This window comes from Canis aureus, chromosome 23 (genome assembly GCF_053574225.1).
Source record: "Canis aureus isolate CA01 chromosome 23, VMU_Caureus_v.1.0, whole genome shotgun sequence".
Lineage (NCBI taxonomy): Eukaryota > Metazoa > Chordata > Mammalia > Carnivora > Canidae > Canis > Canis aureus.
In genome coordinates this window covers 36545460-36565242 of record NC_135633.1, presented here as the reverse complement: position 1 = coordinate 36565242, position 19783 = coordinate 36545460, and the positions used below count along the sequence as shown (strand labels likewise).

General features: G+C 36.5%; 1 protein-coding gene and 1 long non-coding RNA gene across 35 annotated transcripts in view; one reads left to right on the top strand and one right to left on the bottom strand.

Moving 5' to 3' along the window:
• DLG2 (discs large MAGUK scaffold protein 2) overlaps positions 1–19783 on the top strand; it is a 1979996-nt gene that overhangs the window by 1265388 nt on the left and 694825 nt on the right. The window lies entirely within an intron of this gene.
• LOC144294996 (uncharacterized) overlaps positions 1–19783 on the bottom strand; it is a 118457-nt gene that overhangs the window by 65532 nt on the left and 33142 nt on the right. For all 5 annotated transcript variants that reach the window (XR_013362341.1, XR_013362337.1, XR_013362339.1 and 2 more), the window contains exon 2: positions 1260–1341. This is a non-coding gene — a long non-coding RNA (uncharacterized LOC144294996). The remainder of the gene's footprint in view (positions 1–1259; positions 1342–19783) is intronic.

The following is a 19783-nucleotide window of genomic DNA, read 5'->3' as shown; positions in this document are numbered from 1 at the left end:
AGAGAGATTCTAGGATGCTTCCTCCCACCCTTACTTCTCTAGAGTGCATTTCATAGTGGTTATATTTTGATTTGTTTTCTGAAAATATGCTGTGGGAAGTGGTATACTCAAGAATCATGAGTTTAAACTCTTGTTAAGTAACTTAGGATCCATTGAATGCAAACCTCTCATTTTACAGATACAAATATTCTAGCCCAACTAGTAAATGGTAGAGCTCAATCTATCATTTACTTTTACTCCACATAACAGTTTTTGATGTGCAACCAAGGGACAGTGAATATCTTCAAATGATGGGAAGTGAGATTATTAAGGATGTTTAAGGGATACTATTCAGAAACAAAAGAAACATCTAGCATGTATTGACAGTACAATGACCTTACTTTTCTTTGAGACACTTTGTTGTCTGAAACTTTGCTTCTAGAGAGAAAAATAACAATGGAGACAAGGAAATTTGTTCCAGAAATTCCAGGACTGAGTTGGAAAACCTCCCAAGAAAGTGAGGGAGTGAGAGAAATAGAACAGAGAAAAGAAAGAGGGATTAGATTGTAAAAAAAAAAAAAAAAAAAAAGAGAAGATCCTTAATAGTATCACCCACTGTATTTGACTTCCAAGAAGATTATTTATGTAAAAGTTATTTGAAAACAATCATAATATCAGTATTATCAGAGAGATTTTTATAGAGAACTTCAAATGTGAAAGGTCATTGGATATAGATGTAGCTATGTTTCTAGGACAGAAGACCAAAAAGTGGTCTCAAGGGAATAAAATGGCCTAAGAAAAGTTAACAGTATAGTAAAAGGTGTAAAGAAGAGTGGGGGATGAGAGAAAATAAAGGATGACGTGGGTTCAGGGATGGAGAGAAACAATCAAATTAGAAATGTGGTTCATTCAGGAGCCAAAGAATGGGCTTGAAACTAAGAGGTGTTGTTAACCAAGGTTTAAATGGCATTTCTGAATGATTCCAGCAGCAGGAAGCTCAGGGTAAAAGCTCTCTGAGGAGGAAGCTGCTGTATTGCAGAAGTGGGATGACCAAGCAGTTGGTCACAGAGCAGGGCAAGTTACACATTAATTCCTCTGAGTCACTTTGTACAATAACAGACCTTTTTGATTCAGGCTACTCTTACTCTTAATTGGATAGTTTTTCAGTATTACCCATGAAGAGAGAGGAAACAGAATTATGTTTGTTTGTTTGAAGCATCCTGGTAGTGATTAATAATGTTAAGATATTTTAGAAGACTTTGCTGATTTAATACACTTACCTTTCAGTAAACAGGTATATTTCTTTCTTGTGTTTTTCTTCCCCCATGAACACTGTTAAAACCATATTGTTGATGTTTTTATCTGTTGGAAATATAGTGTTATTCAAAACTAAAAAATCCTTACTACCAGAAAACAGTTTTAATTTTGGCTTAAACTGTGCCCATGAGGCAATGAGAATTTAGCAATAGAGGCAAAGCTATCAATATTTATTCTAAAGTCAACCCTGGCCAGTCTAAATCCATTTCTTAGCTGCCACAATCAGCGGATCCTCTGCTCTTCCACTTGTTACTTTGCTCTATAAAGGTAAAGATGGTGTATATTAGTGCTTTTCAAATATTAATGACCTGGAAATCGTAAAAAGCAGATTCTGATTCAGTAGGTCTGGGATGGGGCCTGAAAGTCTGCATTTCCCAGAAAGCTCCAAGTGAGGCTGATATTCAATTGTACACCACACTTTGAATAACAAGATTTTATGAGAAAGACTAGGATTTGGATTCAAGAGCAACTGGTTCCGAGCCCACCTCTGATAGTACTTGTGTGAGTTTTGGTTAAGTCAAATTATCTATCTAAACTTGCTTTAGTATTTGTAAATGGGAATGATAATATTTGCCCCACAGGAGTTGTTATGAGTATTCTTTCTAGTATATATAGAAGGTGTGTAATAAATGTTCATCACAAGATTGATGGGGATGGTGTGCCTTTAATAAAATGGAGCATTTCTGGGATTCAGTCTAGAACTACTGAGTCAAGAATGCAGATGCCATAACTAGTTCAGAGGTAGATCCAATACCAGTTATGCTGGTCCATTGGTCTATTTACATCTAGATCTTTGCTCCTTGAAATGGACTCTTTGACAAACAACATTGCTATTACTTGGGACCTTGTGAGCGTAGAATCTAAGGTTCTTTCAAGACCTACTAAATCAGAATCTGTGTCTTTAACAAGAACCCAGTAATCTGTATGCATATTAAAGTGTGAGAAGCATTGATCAATATGACAGAAATTTTTTTTTGCCTTGGATCCTCTGTCTTTGTTCTTTCACTACACCTTTTGGCCTGCCCTTGGGGTGCCTGCTCCTTTCACTCATCACCTTAAACATATGCATATCTGTATGAAAAAGGATGCATCCAATTCAGTTCAACAAATTGACAAACTTAATTACCAACTTCTATGTCATGCTTGCTTCTTTTTTTTTTTTTTTTTTTTAAGATTTTATTTATTCATTCATGGGAGACACAGAGAGAGGCAGAGACACAGGCAGAGGGAGAAGCAGGCTCCATTAAGGAAGCCTGATGTGGGACACGATCCCAGGACTCTAGGGTCACGCCCTGGGCTGAAGGCAGGCGCTAAACCACTGAGCCACCCAGGGATCCCCTGTCATGCTTGCTTCTAAATCTGTGTTCTCCAAGACAGTAGCTACAAGTCTCATGTAATTATTTAAATTTAATTAAAATAATATAAAATCAAAATCAGTTTCTAATTTGTACTAGCTATATTTTAAATGTTCAGTAGCCAGCATAGCTAGTTATAGAATCCATCATTCCAGAGAGTTCTATGAGACAAAGCTGATTTAGATAATTAATAATAATAATAATAATAATAATAATAATAATAAAGAAAACAGAAGGGGGGGAAGCTAATGTTTATCAAGGAACCAGTATTTTTAGGTGCTTTATATTTATTACCTAATTAATCATCAAAATTATCCTCTCTGCTTTTGTGAGTTGGTTTCATTTTATCCTTTTTAGAGTTAAGTATTTTCAAATTATCTAAATAGTTGTAACTCTCCTAGGGAGTTGTGGGGTATGTTCATGTGAAAGACATGGTCCCTATCCTCATGGCTCTTAAAAGCTTATTAACTTTCAAGACTCTCATACATGATACACATGGAAGTTAATGTAAGCAATTGCTGAAAGCTTTTTTAATGGTTCAGTGATTCATCATTTTTTTTTTTGTGAAATTATAAAACTAATTTTGGCTGGCTTTAAGTCTAAATAGACTTAAATGAATATTTTTAAATCACAAAATAAATAGAAAACCTGACCTATTTACCCATTCACAATCTACTTTTATCTTTTTCCCCTGGAGTGCTCTTAGAGAAGGCAGTTTGCGGGCTACTCTACTAGTAATTCCTCTTCCATTGGGAAATCCCTACACAGTCTAGGTCGGGGAGGTGGCAATGAGAAAATATAACAATTGTCCAGGTGGACTATGTGACTGATGGGTAAGAGTTACCACACATGCCCTTCTTTCTGGTAATGGTTCCTCTGAAGGTACATGCCCCTTATACCCAGGCAAAAGAGCCACTTTTGTTCCAAGGAACTCAACCTGGCAGAGCAGGTCTAAGAACAAGGGAAAATAATTCTGAGAAGTCTTTGTATAATTTCTCTACAGAACTGCAAATTAAGGGCAGCCTTGGTGGCTCAATAATTTAGCACCGACTTCAGCCCAGAGCGTGATCCTGGAGAACTGGGATCGAGTCCCACGTCAGGCTCCCTGCTTGGAGCCTGCTTCTCCCTCTGCCTGTGTCTCTGCCTCTCTCTCTCTCTCAATCTGTGTTTCTAATAAATATATTAAATCTTAAAAAAAAAAAAAAAAAGAACTGCTACTTAAGATGTGGTCTGTAAACTGGTAACATCAGATCTTATCCGGCAGGTTATTACAGAATTTCCCACTCTACCCCAGATCAACAGAATCAGAATCTTAGAGTATGGGCAAGGAATATCTGTTTTTACAAGCATCCCAGGTGAATCTTATGCATACTGAAGTTTGGGAGCTTGGGAGCTACTAGTGAGGATCCCAGGAAGCTTTTGAATACTGGACTGAAGTGGAAGTGAAGGATGGGAGAGGAAATACCACATAGAGGAAAGACAAAACTATAAGGATTCACAAAAGTACAATGGTAGCACATTTAATATTAACCTGAGCCAGCATTTAATCTTGGTGGTGGTAGTGGTGGTGTTAAATCACTTGGGATGCTTTTTAAAAACATTGACAAAAAAATAAATAAATAAAAATTAAAATAAATAAAAAATTAAAAAATTAAAACATTGACTTTCATAGTCTAATGGAGCCTAGTGGACAATACTTAGTTCTGGCACATGCTATTAAAATACTCCTTGAAAAACAAACAAACAAACAAAAAAACAAAAAAACAAAAAAACAACACTCCTTGCCTTTCTCTGCCTGACTCACTCCTATGCATCCTAAGGGATTCAGCTTAAATAATGCTTCTTCTGGGAAGCTGAGGTTAGGCATGGTGTTCCTGTTGTGTGCTTCCAGTTCAGATTCTTTCTTTTCAAAGAAGTTGTCACATTGCAGTGTAACTATTTAATGCCCAGTGTTTCTTCCTAAGGTGTAAACTCCATAAGCACAAGAAAAAAGGCTCCACTTTTACCACTTTCTTATCTCTATAACCTGGCATATTTTTTGCTAGGTTGGTTGGCTGGCTGAATGAATAAATGAATGAAGATGTGAAGAAACTGCTTTAGGAGAACATGGTATAAAGCACCATTGTACTTGAGGAAGTCAAAGAAAGGTAGAATTTTAGCTGGCTTTTAAAAATTAAGTAACTTGTTTTTAGGCAGGGTAGGGAAAAGGCATTCTAGGAAGAAGGACCTATATGTGCAATGGTCAGAGGCCAGAAACTCATTTATACGGAATTCTGTGAGGCTGAAGTATAGAGCAGTCGCAGAACATGAGATTGGGAAGGTAGGGTTCAATTTGATTGTGAAGGTCTTATTTGCTTGATATGCGATTTGGACTTTATCCTGTAGGCATTGCCAGTGGTATCATCTTCTCATGTATTTGGGAATTTATAGACTTTTTTTTTTTTTTTTTTTTTACCGCTATACCTCTAGGACCTGGTTTGTGTCTGTCCATGTGGTAGATACCCTGAAATATATGTTGAATGAATAAAGCCAAGAAACAATAGTGATCAATTAATGCAATGAACCACTAAGCTTTTCTTGAGTTTTTTCTATATCTCTTTATCTCTTTGCCTGTGTTTACTTTGTTAATCAGCTCAGAGTATCTTTTCCTCCACACCCATTTTTTAATATCTCATTAAACTGCTTCCTCCAGCAGGAAGCCCTAGTTAATTCCTCTAGACAAAAATTAATGTCTCATTCTTCCTTGATTCCATAGTATTTAACTCACAGGGGATTGCCTGCTTTAGTGAAAAGAGGGTAGACTCTGGGTTTGTTTGTTTTTTATTCTAACATATACTAGCTGGGTAACCTTGGAAAACTAACTTCTCTGACTCTCTTCCCCTATCTGTAAGTAGAGAGAGTATTAACTATCTTTCATGGTGCATTATTTAGCATATATTTTCAGTTACATTTAACAGAGAGCAAAATAACAGTGCTTTTGCGAGATAGGAATGTATTTCACATATAACAGTCTATAAGTGGGTGGTTCAGAACTGGAATGTCTGTTCTGCTCTCCAAGTATTAAAGAGATGGGACCCAAAAACCTTATCTTTTGCTCTACCACCCTTGGATATTGTCTTTGGGTACACAGTCACGTAATGACATGTCAAGGAACAGGTTGAAAGAAGTACAGAGAGATGGGCATGGTTTCTCCCTTTAAAACATGATTTCCCTTTATATCCTAAGAGTTAGAACTTAGATACAAAGCCATACTTAGCTGCAACGGTAGATGGTTACATATTATATTTATTATATGTAATTCCACTATTGAGAATTTACCAAATGAAATAAAAACACTCATTCAAAAAGATATGCACACCCCTAAGTTTCTTACAGCATTATTTACCATAGCCAAGATATGAAAACTACACCTAAGTGTCCATTGATAGATAAATGGGTAAAGACATGGTACACATAAACACATACACACACATACACACGCACACACATACACATTTGTAGCAACATGAATGGACTTAGAGGATATTATGCTAAATAAAGTAAGACAGAGAAAGACAAATACTATATGATTTCATTTATATGTAGAATCTAATTTTTTTAAAAAAGCAACCACTAAAAAAACAAAAACAAAATAGACTCACAAAAAGAACAAACTGGTGGTTATGAGAGGGACAGCGGGGGAAGGAACACTTATCATGGTGAGTATTGAGTAATGTATAGAATAGCTGAATCATTATCTTGTACACCTGAAATTAATATAGCATTGCATGTCAACTATACTTCAATAATAAATATTTTTTAAAAGCCTTACAAAAGAAAAGATGATCCCTGTGCTATTTTGTTTTACATGTAGATCACGGTGATCCAGTTATTTGCCTCCCTATGTAGTCTTTCTTTTCCTGCAAAGACTAAATTCTCATGGATCATTCTAATCCTGTTGCTTACCTTGTACCAAATATTGTAGTCTAATGAGTTGGAGAGCCCATTAAATTTGTTAGTATTTTTGCTTTAAAAAATATTTGTTCTTTTCACATTTTTTGAAAGAAAATGCAGGCAGCATATATCATAAAGCAGATCATGGTTAGTTGGGTGAGATCAAATAGAAGAAAAAAAAGAGTATAGTAATAAAGAGTAATGACTTAAAAGACATGATCTTCCCTTGATTTTAAGAGTATTATTGAAATGAAGCTTAAAGAAAATCCTATTTCAAACTTAAAAAAAGCAGAAATACCAAAACTTTTCTACACTGATATTTTTCAGGTACAAATTCTTGAGAGGTAACTATAGCTACTTATTCTCTGAGCAGCTGGACAGATACCTTGTCTCTTATGACTATTCCAATATAAATCCTTCCTTTGGTGCCCACACATCACTATTTGAAGACATTCAAAGCCTCTTTCCATTGCTATTCATCCTTTTTTAGTTCATTGTCAAGATATAGACTTTTTTAGAAAAAAAAAACTGTCTTTCTCTTTGTGGCTAATTATCTTTCTTTCTGAAAAGTCTGTGATATTGACTGTAGGGATTGGTTTTATTGTCTGGCAGGTATAAATTTATATCCTTCTTGATCCACCTACTAGTCCTGTGACACTGGGCAAATTACCACGGGTTCAATGGCTCAGTTTCCTCACATATAAAATAAGACATCATTTACCTCTTGGATTCATGCATTAAATGAATTATTGAAGATGAAGCACTTAATAGAGAACCTAGCAGATAGCAATCAATTACCTCTGATCTCTGATTTTTTGTGGAAGAAATTGGTCTTTAAAAATAATCACATTTGGAGAAAAAAATTCTTGATGACTTGTCTTCAAAACACCAAAGTGATTCAGTCTCCCTTGTCCAAACAACAGGGTCTAAGACAAAGAGTCATTGTTTCACATCAATTCATACTGGGAGCTCTTTACCATGTGGCTTTCAATAGTTGACTTCCCCTAGTGTTTTCTCTTTTCTAAGCGTATCATATCTCAGCCCTAAGATGTTTTCCTTCACTTACAAGTTCTAAGTTTGTTTGAATATTTGAATAGCAAAATTAACCTTTATGAGCTTTTCCTATAGTGAAAAAGCATAGCTGCTGCTTCAAAAACAGCTTTTTAATAAAAATATATTTTGATTATCCTGATTTCTACCAAGAGCTCCAAATGATGTTTTGCCCAGAGGTATATTATTTTGAAAATTCAGGAGTATGAAACTCAGAGAATAGTTATCTAATGAGAGTCATATGAGGGAAAAATAGTCATGAAATAACAAAGCCAGATAGGTCAAACAGCGTTCTGAAAGCCAACAATAGCCCTTCATAATCAGTACCTCTTTAAAAATAATCTCAGGAAATTTTTATTCATTTTTTAACACGTTGCTAATAGTTTTCCTGGTACCCTGAAGCAGTAGTTCTCAACCTCAGCTGTATATTTCTTTTCTTGGTGTACTTAAAAAATACTGATGCCTGGAATCCAGGAACAGAGATTTCTTCTTAGTAGACCTGACTGTAGCCTGGGCTTATACATTGGGTATTTAAAACCTCCCCAGGTGATTCTTTTGTGCATCTAAGATTAATACCACTGATTTAGAGTTATAAAATGGAGTTTAATCTATCTGAACTGAAATTATAAAGTTAGACACCAGCATTTACATGCCTATTATTTTGAGGGGGGCGGGGAGCAGTAACCATAGTGTGGACTCTGTCATAAATCATCAAGAATATTAAAGTATGGGGCAGCCCGGGTGGCTCAGCGGTTTAGCGCAGCCTTCAGCCCAGGGCCTGATCCTGGAGACCCAGGATCGAGTCCCATGTCAGGCTCCCTGCATGGAGCCTGCTTCTCCCTCTGCCTGTGTCTCTGCCTCTCCCTCTCTGTGCCTCTCATGAATAAATAAATAAAAAATCTTTAAAAAAAGAGAATATTAAAGTATGTAATCTTTCTAATCCATTGTTAGTCTAAAAAGACCTTCCAAGGCAAGTGGTTGGTTTAGTGGACTCATTATAGGTAATAAACTGAGCTTTCCTTCTGTTAACTTGGAAACAGCCACAGCCACTGCTTAACAAAGCTGTCTATGCAAGGCACATGCCCCCAGGTTCAGACATGATCAAGTTAATGAAACACCCCTCCAAGGATAGTTCTGCTGACACATGTCACCATTTATGAGCTGTAATTGGGTTAATTAAAAAAAAAAAGAAAAGAGGCATGGTTTATGCTTCATCAGTTTGCCTGTGGCCCCCAACAAAACTGGGAAAAGAAATTTGCAGGCCAGACTACTGCTGAAAGCTGGTCTGAGGTTGACCTTTAGGTAGGTCATTGTAGTAACCTAAGGCTCAATGTAATTAGAAACAAATATCTAGCTCCATTCAGGTCCTTCAGAAGCTTTCCCTGACAACTCATCTCACTGAGTTTTCTCCTTCTCTGAATGCCTATAGCTCCTACCTCAAGAAGTACACAGTCAAAAGTATACTTAATGCCAGCTTATGTGATGGCAATTTGGTTTAATAAATGTCTGCTTTCATGACAAGATGACCTGGCTTCTTCAAAATGAAGCACTATGTTGACGTGGCCGAGAGCATTGGCTTGGTGTCCAACAAAAGTGGCTCTTGAATTAATATCAGCACTGCCACTTCACTAGCTGCATGAACTTAAAGTTATTTAAACTCTGAGCTTTAATTTCTTATTTGGTAAAATGAGGAAAACTGGAAATATTGATAAGAGAATGATCTGAATATTTTCATACATGGTTTAGTAAGTGGTAAGAATAATAGTGGTTAATAATTGTTGAATTATAGCTAGGCACTATTAACAATTTTTTACATACATTAATTTATGCAGTCCTCACAATAACCCTGAGAAATATGTTGTTATCTCAACTTTGCAGGTGGGGAATCTTAGGCAAATAAGAGATTTTTAACTTGTCCAAGGTTACACCGCATGTGGTGAGGGACATTAGTAAGAACAGCGTTATGCTACCATGCCCCTCAGTAGTTGTAATAAAATTTAATTTGCTGAGTTACTCACTTAAAAGACTGAAGAAGACACTCAAAGGGAACTAAGGTCACACACAGTATGGTTATATACATCATTAACAAAAGATCATAGAGCTACAGAAAGGGGAAAATTTTTTCCAGGATGTGGTAAACGGGAAATTTGCAAGTATACAAAACATACTTTTAAGGTTAAAATTCGAGCTGGGAAGAGATCTTAGAAGTAGCATTAGTGATGTCATTGTGTGTAATAAATAATAAGTAAGAATTGGGAATGAATGCTTTGGGACAGAGTGGATGAAAGTGAGGAACAACATGCTTTCATATGTGTTGTTTCATTTAATTCTCAACATATTCATGGATAAAGCAGTTCTTTTTAAAGCTAAGGAAACTGAAAGATGCTTTGACGTCATAAAATTCATGAAGAGCATGTCATTAGTAAATGCCAAACTGGACCTAACTCAGGTTTTCTGACCCCTCCCACTAACCAGCTGTATCATTCATTTACATCTCTTTATGGGCATTGCTAGAGCTTAGGGTCTTTGTCATCTGTTGCTGAGGGGCCTCTCACGTGATGGCTTTGGTCCCTTCAATATATATATATATATATTTTTTTTAATACAATCTCTGAGTTCTATACTGGTATTAGGTACTGTGATGCATTCATATAACACAAGTTTTCGAATGCCCACTGTGTGTCAGACACACTTTTTTTTAATTAATGAGAGCAAAACAAAATGTCCACTCTCGTGGAGCTTACATTTTAGTAAAGGTACACAATAAATAAAAAAGAAGCTATGAAGTAATAAGTGCCCTGAAGAAAACACAGCACAGTGTCGTGATACTGGTATTGGTAGCAGGGAGGTCAGTGGCTTCCTTAGAAAAGAATTTAGAGAAAGCTTCTTGGAGGAAGTGATGTGTAAGCTGCAACTGAATAGGAGAAAGAGACAGATGTGCAGAAATCAGTGTTGCTGGGTTTTTTCATTTGTTTTTCCCCTCCCTATTTCACAAAACCTGACTCCTATTTGCATTTTTTTTAATTTATCTTTGTTTCTCCTTCATTCCTTGTCTTGGTGAATAACATCACCATTAACTAAACTGCCCAAGCCAGACTACATTTCTACTAGTCATCCTGACTTCCTCTGCTTCATATCCCTGCATTTATGTGGTTACTAATTCTTTTTTAATTTATTCATGAGAGACACAGAGAAAGGCAGAGACATAGGCAGAGGGGGAAGCAGGCTCCCTATGGGGAACCCAATGTGGGACTTGATCCCAGGATCATGACCTGAGCCAAAGGCAGATGCTCAACCACTGAGCCACCCAGGCACCCTTGTGGTTACTCATTATTACATAGTATGTTTGCTAAATATCTCTCCTTTCTGTCCCATGTCCTCATTGTCAAGGCTCTTAGGCCCAGCCTCCTATCTCTCCAGGATTTCTGCAGTTGCCTCTGAACCAGCACCTCTGTTTCTTGCTTGTCCTTCTTTGAGTTCCCATAGCCCTCTGAGTTACTCTAAAAACCAGTTATGGTTCTGTCATTTCACTATTTAAGATCTTTAATGGCCCTGAAATTGCCTCACAAAATCTAAACTGTGTAGTGTGATATTGCAGGCTTTTTACTGGTTCCTTGTCATCCTTTTCCCCCTGACTCTTCCCCAACACTTTCCTGCAATATACCCTGTGTTCTCACTACACAGAAGAGTTCCCAGTTTCCTAAAAATACTGTATTCTGGGTGATTTTTATGCACAGGTTTATTTTTATTTGATGCCTCCTCTCCTTATGATCTCCTTCCTTTTGTTCAGTAACTACTTTGAATGTCACATCCTTCTTGAAGCCCTTCCATATTTCTGTACTTGTAACACTGAAAATTAATATAAGTGGCATACAAATCCCAAAATAGGAGCAGCAAAATCAGTGGGGAAATAGTGTTCTTCCTTCACATAAGTGAAGTTGAAAGCTAGGCATGGTGCTCTATAGTTTAAGAAATCTAAAGTCATTCTGTCTTAACTCTTCTAACACTGTAGCACAATAACCCATTTCTCAGTTACTTCACGGTTCAAATGGGGCTATATAGCTTCAACCATTGTATCACATTTCCTGCAGCAGGAAGGGACATGAAGAAGAGTGTGTTGCCTTTTTTAAGGGCACTTCCAGAAATTATACACAAGAATCAACTCCTTCATTGATCAAAAATGGTCATGTGGCTACACCTAGCTGAGCGGTTAGGGTATTTAACTTTTTCACAGGGTGACAATTTCTAAGGAGGAGAGTAGAAATTTAGAGGCAATTAACAGTCTCTGCTATAGTCACTCTCTGTATAGCATTATTAGTATTCCTTATGAGAAGATTTATTCTTTTAGTATTTTGTCTTTCAAGTTCTCATCCTTCTATCCTAACTCATACCTGCTACAGAATAGAAAACACCTATGTTGCCTTCTAGGATCTGGATCTTGCCTTTGTCTCTACCATTAATTTCCAGGACCATTAATCTCCTCATTGCCTATTCTATTGAAGGTTTCTAATTTTTCTGACTATTTCACACTTTTGAGAAGGTGCATGAATTTTTCCTTTAATTGGAATGCTCTATTTCAGTCCTACTTCTAATGTATAAGCGCTCTCCTTATGCATCCCCTACCCATTTGGAATTGATCTTGCATTGAATTCTTTGCTCCCATATCTGTTCCCAACTAGACCACAGCTCCTTAAACATACAGACTATGTCTTCTTCATTGCTAAATTTCCAGTACCTAGAAAATGACCAGAAAAAAAAAAATCACAGATTCTTAATGTAATCACAGATTCTTAATGTATTCTTGAGTAAATGAATGGAATGTACAACTGAGGTGCATATTCAGGCATTTATTTCATATTTCTACAAACATTTCTTTATTAATAGATATCAAGCAGCAAGCTGGATGCGGAGACATAACACAAAATAAGATAAACATTGTCCCTCCCTCATGGAGTTTAAACTCATGATGAGGGAGACAGATAATAAACAAATAGAATAATTTTAGTTGTGAAGGAGATTAATACAAAGGGGTAAGAAAACCAACTATCTGTAATACTGTGAGGCTACTAGCAGGATACATTTGAGTTACTTATAAACATATTTAGATATTATTTTGTTGTATTCCTCATGAAAAAAATATATGAAAAATTTCTTGCTATATCATGACAAGTTCATGCTCTGAATATAGCTACCACCAAAAGAATTGTTAATTAGCTGCTTTTTTTTTTAAGTTCAATGACTTGAAAAATTACAACATGCCAAGCTTTGGATGTGGATGGAGATTAATGTGATTGTTGACATTAATGGCTTGAAATAAATTATGGTGGTGAATTAAACTCAATTAAAATTTGTAGAATGTTCATCTCTGTTGACTGGCTAAATGTTTATAATGAGAAACCTTTAGTTATTCATAAAATATTATAATGAATACTTGCTCAGTACTGGGTAACATTTAAAATTTTTTATATGCATTAATCAATTTAGTCCTCACATCAACCATTTTAGTTTGATACTAATCTTATTCTTACTTACACATTAAAAAAAAAATCACACACAGAAAGAAAGGTTAATTTATGTGGCCACAATCATGTAGCTTCTAACAGAAAAAGGCAGCACTAAAACCCAAGCAGGATCTATGCCTAAACCCTTGCTACTCAAAAGGGTAGAACTCAGCAGAATCAGCATCACTGGGCAGCTTGATAAAAATATAGACTCTCAAGCCCACCCTAGACCTACCAAATGTGAATCTGCATTTTAGCAAGAGCCTCAGATTCAGATGCATATCAGAATGAGAAGCACTGCCCTAAACCACTGCCCTAAACTACTCTGTATCTCCTTACAGGATCTTTCCATACGGGTAACTTTCAAATGTCAAATGTTTACTTAGTTCCCTTTATCACTGGACCAGACACTTGTGTCTTCCTGTAGCCTCAGCAAAGTAAAATGTGAGATGGTCCGGCCATATAAATGTTCCCTCAGGGGATATGTACTTTACATTTCTTATGTTCTATATCACAATGCTACATCCACTCTGGGAATGTGGCTGCTTGTTGCGGTTTAATTAAAATATTAGTCAGAAATGTTGACAGCATGGACCTTCATTTCTATGAACCATTTGGGCAACGTAGATTAAGAGAAATATTGTATCATCTCATCATTAAAAGTGGCTATACTATCATATTGATAAAAAATTGGAATCAGGAGGTTAGATGTCAAAGCAGAAAGAACATTTTTAAATCCTCCATTGATTTTCTTTCTCTGTGTTTGCTCTTTGTTATTGCAGGGATACCTGCCAGCATCATTTTCTTCTTTCTCTGGTTTATAACTTTTCCATTAAAAAGTAATTTGAAAGACAGTATGGCCAGAGAATTTTATCTGTACCTTTCTTATAGCACTTTATCATTTTGTCTCACAGTTATTTGAGGGCATACCAGGGTATAATTACATTCACCAGCATCTGAAGAATGTACATGATAAACCAGGAACTGTGCCAAGTGGTTTGTGTTTCCTCAGATAACTCATTTGATCCTCACCACAACTTCGTAATGGAGACATAATTATGATCCTCATTTAACACATGAGGAAACTAAGACCCAGAACGTTTAGAAATATACTCAATTCTCATAGCTTGTAAACATTGAAACTGGAGTTGAACCCAGGCAATCTGAGTCTAGAGCCCACCTGCTTTACGTACTACAACAGCCCGCCATGATTTCATTACAAGCGGTGGGAATAAAATGTGCATAAATAGTGGTCAAGTTTATTGATTTCTTTTTGCTGGATCTGGAAAGCAGTTGTTACCTTACTTGTGTTTCTGAATTATATTTTTAGTCTCACAAAATTGCATGTTTAAAATGATAGATATTTCAAACATATTGTTCAAACAACCCCCCCTTTCTTTTATGTATCATATTGCATCAGAATGTATATAACATTGAATTAGAATTGCATGGGCATCGAGTTTGAAGATCACTTGGGCAAAACTCTTAAGAACTATTTGGGAATCTTTTCCCCTGAATTTGCTGGCATGAACCACATATAAATTAGCAATTCATAGCTAAGAGTAAAACTCTGATTAAAGTCTCACTCCCTATAGGTTATAACTAGCAATTGAGCAATTGCCAAGAAGCACCAATTGAGTAAAGTGCCAGTGAGGGTCAAGATGAATGTGTCAAGGGCTAATGTGCCAAAAACAATTAGTCTCTAAATTTCATTGAATCATCATAATATGTCTATGACCAGTGCAATTAAAACAAGCATGATTGGATCTGACTAAAAAAAGCAATAGAATAATTCTGGAAAATGTTCCCAAATAGGCAAATTCAGTGGAGGTTCGGGGGGGGGGGGGTAAGGAGGTGGTAGTCAACAAGAGGAATTAGAGCAATAAGAAAGTGCATCATATCTATGAGGGAAACAGAAGACATGTCAGATACTTAAAGAAAACCTGTCATGAAATTATTTGTCATCTTTTTATTTAAAATGAACACAAGCTTTTACAATCTTCTCATGTAGTACCATAGATCCAAGCTTTTGAGTCCAGATTCTCTGATATGAGAAGATAAATTTACTCATTCAACTTTTTTTTTTTAAGGCACTACCACCACCTGACCAAGTTAACTGTCAGGACTACTGTAGCATATCAGTTAACATCTGCCCTCGAGCAGTTGATAGTTTAATAGAAGACTGCACTACTGTAAACAAATAACTATGAGTTATAGGTCCTGTGATAAAAGCAGATGAAAGGATCAGTAGTGGCAAAAACCAGGAATGTTCAATACTCTGTACAGTTTTACATGACTAGTACGTCCTTAGACCCATTGCCTGGCTTCCTATACATACTCACTGCACATTTCTCTCCCTTGGCCTCATTCCGTCTGGCCACACAGAATTTATTTTGCCAATTGTTTAATTATCTTTCCTAACTTACGTGCTTTTGTACTTGTTCTTCTTGGTACCTGGAATGTCTTTTTCTTTTATCTCCATCTGATGAAATTTGACTCAACTTTAAAATGAAATTGTCTGGGCAGCCCGGGTGGTTCAGTGGTTTAGCACTGCCTTTGGCCCGGGGTGTGGTCCTGGAGACCCGGGATTGAGTCCCATGTCAGGCTCATTGCATGGAGCCTGCTTCTTCCTCTGCCTGTGTCTGTGTGCCTCTCTCTCTCTCACTCTCTGTGTGTGTGTGCGTGTGTCTGATGAATAGAGTCTTTTTAAAAATAATATAAATAAATAAAAAAATAAAATGAAACCTTCTGAGATGCCACCTCCTCTGTGAAGCCTCCTCCCTCCTCCTGTTAAGCTCATGCCCCTCTGTCTTCTAGCAAACTTTAAACTTAACTTTTTTGTAGCACATATCACATTACATGTGATTATGCATCTGTAATTCCTTGGGGCAAAGATTCTGTTTTTATATCTGCCCCAAGATTTAACAGAGTGTCTGACGTTTACTGGGCTTGCAGTAAGTGTTTTGTTTTGTCGTGGTTTTTTTTTTTTTTGATACATAAATTGATTTAAGTCTTTCTCGAACATATTTCTTTTTCTGGCCCATGATGTGGATAGTCAGTTTACACATATTATATGTGCCATTAGAAGTAGTATTTCTAATTGATCCTGTATTGACCTATTTTGGGGTTTAAAACCCAATTTAACTATGAAGCTTTTGTTTGATCTTCCTTCACATGGTTAGAGATTTATACAGCATTTCCATTCCTGAATTAGAATGGTGTGAGTCTAGTCCTATGTGTGTGAATTAACTTTCTTAAGCATTATGCCTGATTTTAAGGGGTGCCTTTTTAAGCTAGCCGACTGCGCAGAAATACTCAGACAAGCTAGCAGTCAGCTCTGAGAAGCTATATTAGAGAACCTGAATCTGCTATTCTAAACAACTCAAAATCAGTAAGTAAAAATTAGACAAATAGCTTCCTAGTAACTTAGTGACCTGATATCACAAAAATATTTCTGATAGGGCCTAAAAACACCAACATCCTGGTGAGAAGATTGATTAGAGGTCTAACAAAATTGTAAATCAAAGGTAAGCAATAAACTGACTATCCAAGGATATTGTTTAAGTTTACATATTTATTTAATAAATATATTTTAGAGCACCTTCTTTATGTGAAAGAGAATGATTATTGCTATGGAGAACATAAAGATGAAATACATAAAGACTTTATCCTCTAAGGAATCTATAATGGGGGGAAGGACAAGATAGGGAAGGGTGTCAACTTCAGTGTCCCATCACTGTGTGTGTTCCATTGCAGCAGCACACAACTGGTGACAAGAAAGCCCCTTAAAGGAGAGACTCACCTTTGAATCATATTCTAGTAGAATATCCTGCATAAAAACAGACTGAGGTCAATCAGGATAGTTGAAAGACCTGACACAAGACCTTCCTGTTGTTGGAAGAAATTGTCCTCTCTAGATCCCCAGAGTAGGATTTAAAACAGGAGAAACTGAGACAAATTTCTCTGAACCTAGTTTTTTTAGTTGTCAAATCACATTAATGATCCCCACTTTTTAGCTTATATGTGCATTTGTTATACGTGCACATGTGTCCATGTAGATAGATAAGAGAATACATAAAAAGCATATCATAAACTCTTAGGTGCTATTCATATATTGTTATTGGTAATCAATTCATTCATTTTTTACAGAAATATTTGCTAAGTATGTTTACTATGTGTAAGACCTTAAGTAGTATACTGATGCAGCAAAGAGGAGGGACATACAGAACCCATGTTTACAAGGAGGTCTTAGGTTTGTAGATGATTAGGGTAAGTAAGCAGACAAATGAAACTCAATATGATCAGAGTAAAGAGGGAGTGAGAATTACAGTGGGACACAAGCAAGAAAGTAATTAATATTACTGAGGTCAGGAGAGGTAAATGTTTTTCATAAATTAAATCTTAAAGTATAAGAAGGAGTCCTCAAGGGCAATGAGATTTAGGGAAGGGCAATCCATTGGAAATGAAAATTATGTATAAAGGAAGACTCAGAAAAATGAAAAATTCTGGCAAGTTTGTAGGAGAAGGTAGAGAACAGATGGCTGTTACTGCAGCCCTTCACCATGGTACAGTGGTTAAGAGTGGTGGCTCAACTACACACTGCTGGAATTTGAATTCCTATTCTGTAGCCTGTATGCCCTTAAACAGTGCCTTGGCTTTCTTATTTGTGAGAGATAGGGAGGAAATAGTATGTATCTCATAAGGTTGCTTCAGGATTACATCAGCTAATATGTGTAAGGCACTGAGGAAAAGTACCTTGCAGTAGTATGAAGTATGTCTTAGCTGTCATTGTTATGATTTGCCCCAGCCCCTTCCTAGGAAAACTGCATAGCCATTGATCCTTTATTCTGACTTCCTCATTTATTATTTTGTTCAAGAAGACCCAAGAAAAGCATGAGGCAGACAAAGAGCAAACAACCTCTTAAGAATTTAGATTTGTCAAGGTTGATCAGGGAGATAGAGGCATCCTGGCATCGACTGGTTTCAGTAAGGTTGCCTGACTCTTAGCTGACTGCTCCATTATTCTTCATCCTGGCAATACTATTATTTGTGACTAAACATCAGTACTCTTAAGTATCTAAAAATGACCACTCTAAACTTCTTCTAGTCTGGGTCAGAGCCCTGTGCTATGTTCTTTCTCAAGGTCTTCATAATCTTTCAGTCAAAATAAAGTCAGTTATATCCGGGGAGCAGTGGGGAAGAGCATATAGAAGGAGTTGGTGGAATAGGTCTTGCATGGATAAGGAAGCCATCTGTCCTCTATCTTCCACTTCTTCCTGACAAGGACCTAGAGGCCTAGACCCTGACCCTTGAGTAGAACACCAGACCTTCATGAAGGTGGGAGGAGTAGAGCTCTCCCCTCAAATGGCCTTCTTGGTGGGCTATTATTGGTTTATGTGTTGGAGAGGGGGTGAAAAGATGGAGAGCAGATGAGCTCTCTATGTCCATAAATGATGAAAGTTTTAAATTTTTTCCCAGTTAACATCCTTAGAAGAAAGACTTGTGTACTTCCAAAGCTTCATCCACCTGGAAAAGTGTATCATTCCATGTCATATTCTATCGCAGTCAATTTCTTGTTCAGGACAATAGCATTTCATTCAATTACCCCATACTTCTTGGTCTGACTAAAACTGAATCTCTTCTCACTCTTGGATCATGTGTCTTATTTTTACAATGTAATCTAGCATTTTCTGTTGACTTCCCATCTTTGTATTGAATTATTCCTTATAAGTTCTAAACACACTTATCTTAATATTACTTGGGAGCTGAACAATATTAGATCTTACAACATGTTGCCCTATTCAGGAATCTGACCCAGCTATACCCCCACCACAATTGGAAGAAGGCTTAACAGTAGAGAGACATGCTGAGGATTCCCGTTACACAGACAAGATGAGCTTTGCAAAATATTAAACTCATTAACATATTCCTTATGGCATGCATTAGCCAAGGATTTTATCAGCTTTTTTGTTCATTGGCAATATCACCAAACTGGTGATATGTTCTTAGTATCTCTCCCATTAATAATAATTATTAGGAGGGACTTTAAAATAGTCATTTAATTAGCTTTAAATGTGTGTCTCTGCATCCATCTTTAAGCTCTAGAGTGGATTTCTACAAACCAATCAGAGTGGGATAGATAGAAGCCACAGTGTGTGACTTTGTACATGCCCACTGATCTCTCTGGGTGACCCTGGGATTTGCAGGCTATAAGCCCAGAATACTGATACCCATCTAATAAGACTGTGGTTAAATTAGATTATATATGTGAAAAATATTTTGTAAGTCTTAATGTATGTAAGAGATTTGGAATATTATTACTAGTGTTAAGTATTCAAAGAAGAAAAAAATTAGTGCTTTATAGAACTTTCTTCTCATTTGTATCATTTTTGCAATATATATTATAGTTGAATTCTGAATTTTAGTTGTAAGTGTATTAAAACTAAAAAGCAAAAGAGATGTTCTAGATAATATCTCTGTGAAGTGTCAACAAGAATTAATTTATTTTAAATACAGCACTTAAAAATATTAGAGGGGATGCTTGGGTGGCTCAGTCGGTTAAGCATCCAACTCTTGATTTCAGGTTAGGACATGACCTCAGGATTGTGAGATCAAGCCCCACATCAAGCTCTGTGCTCAGTGAGGAGT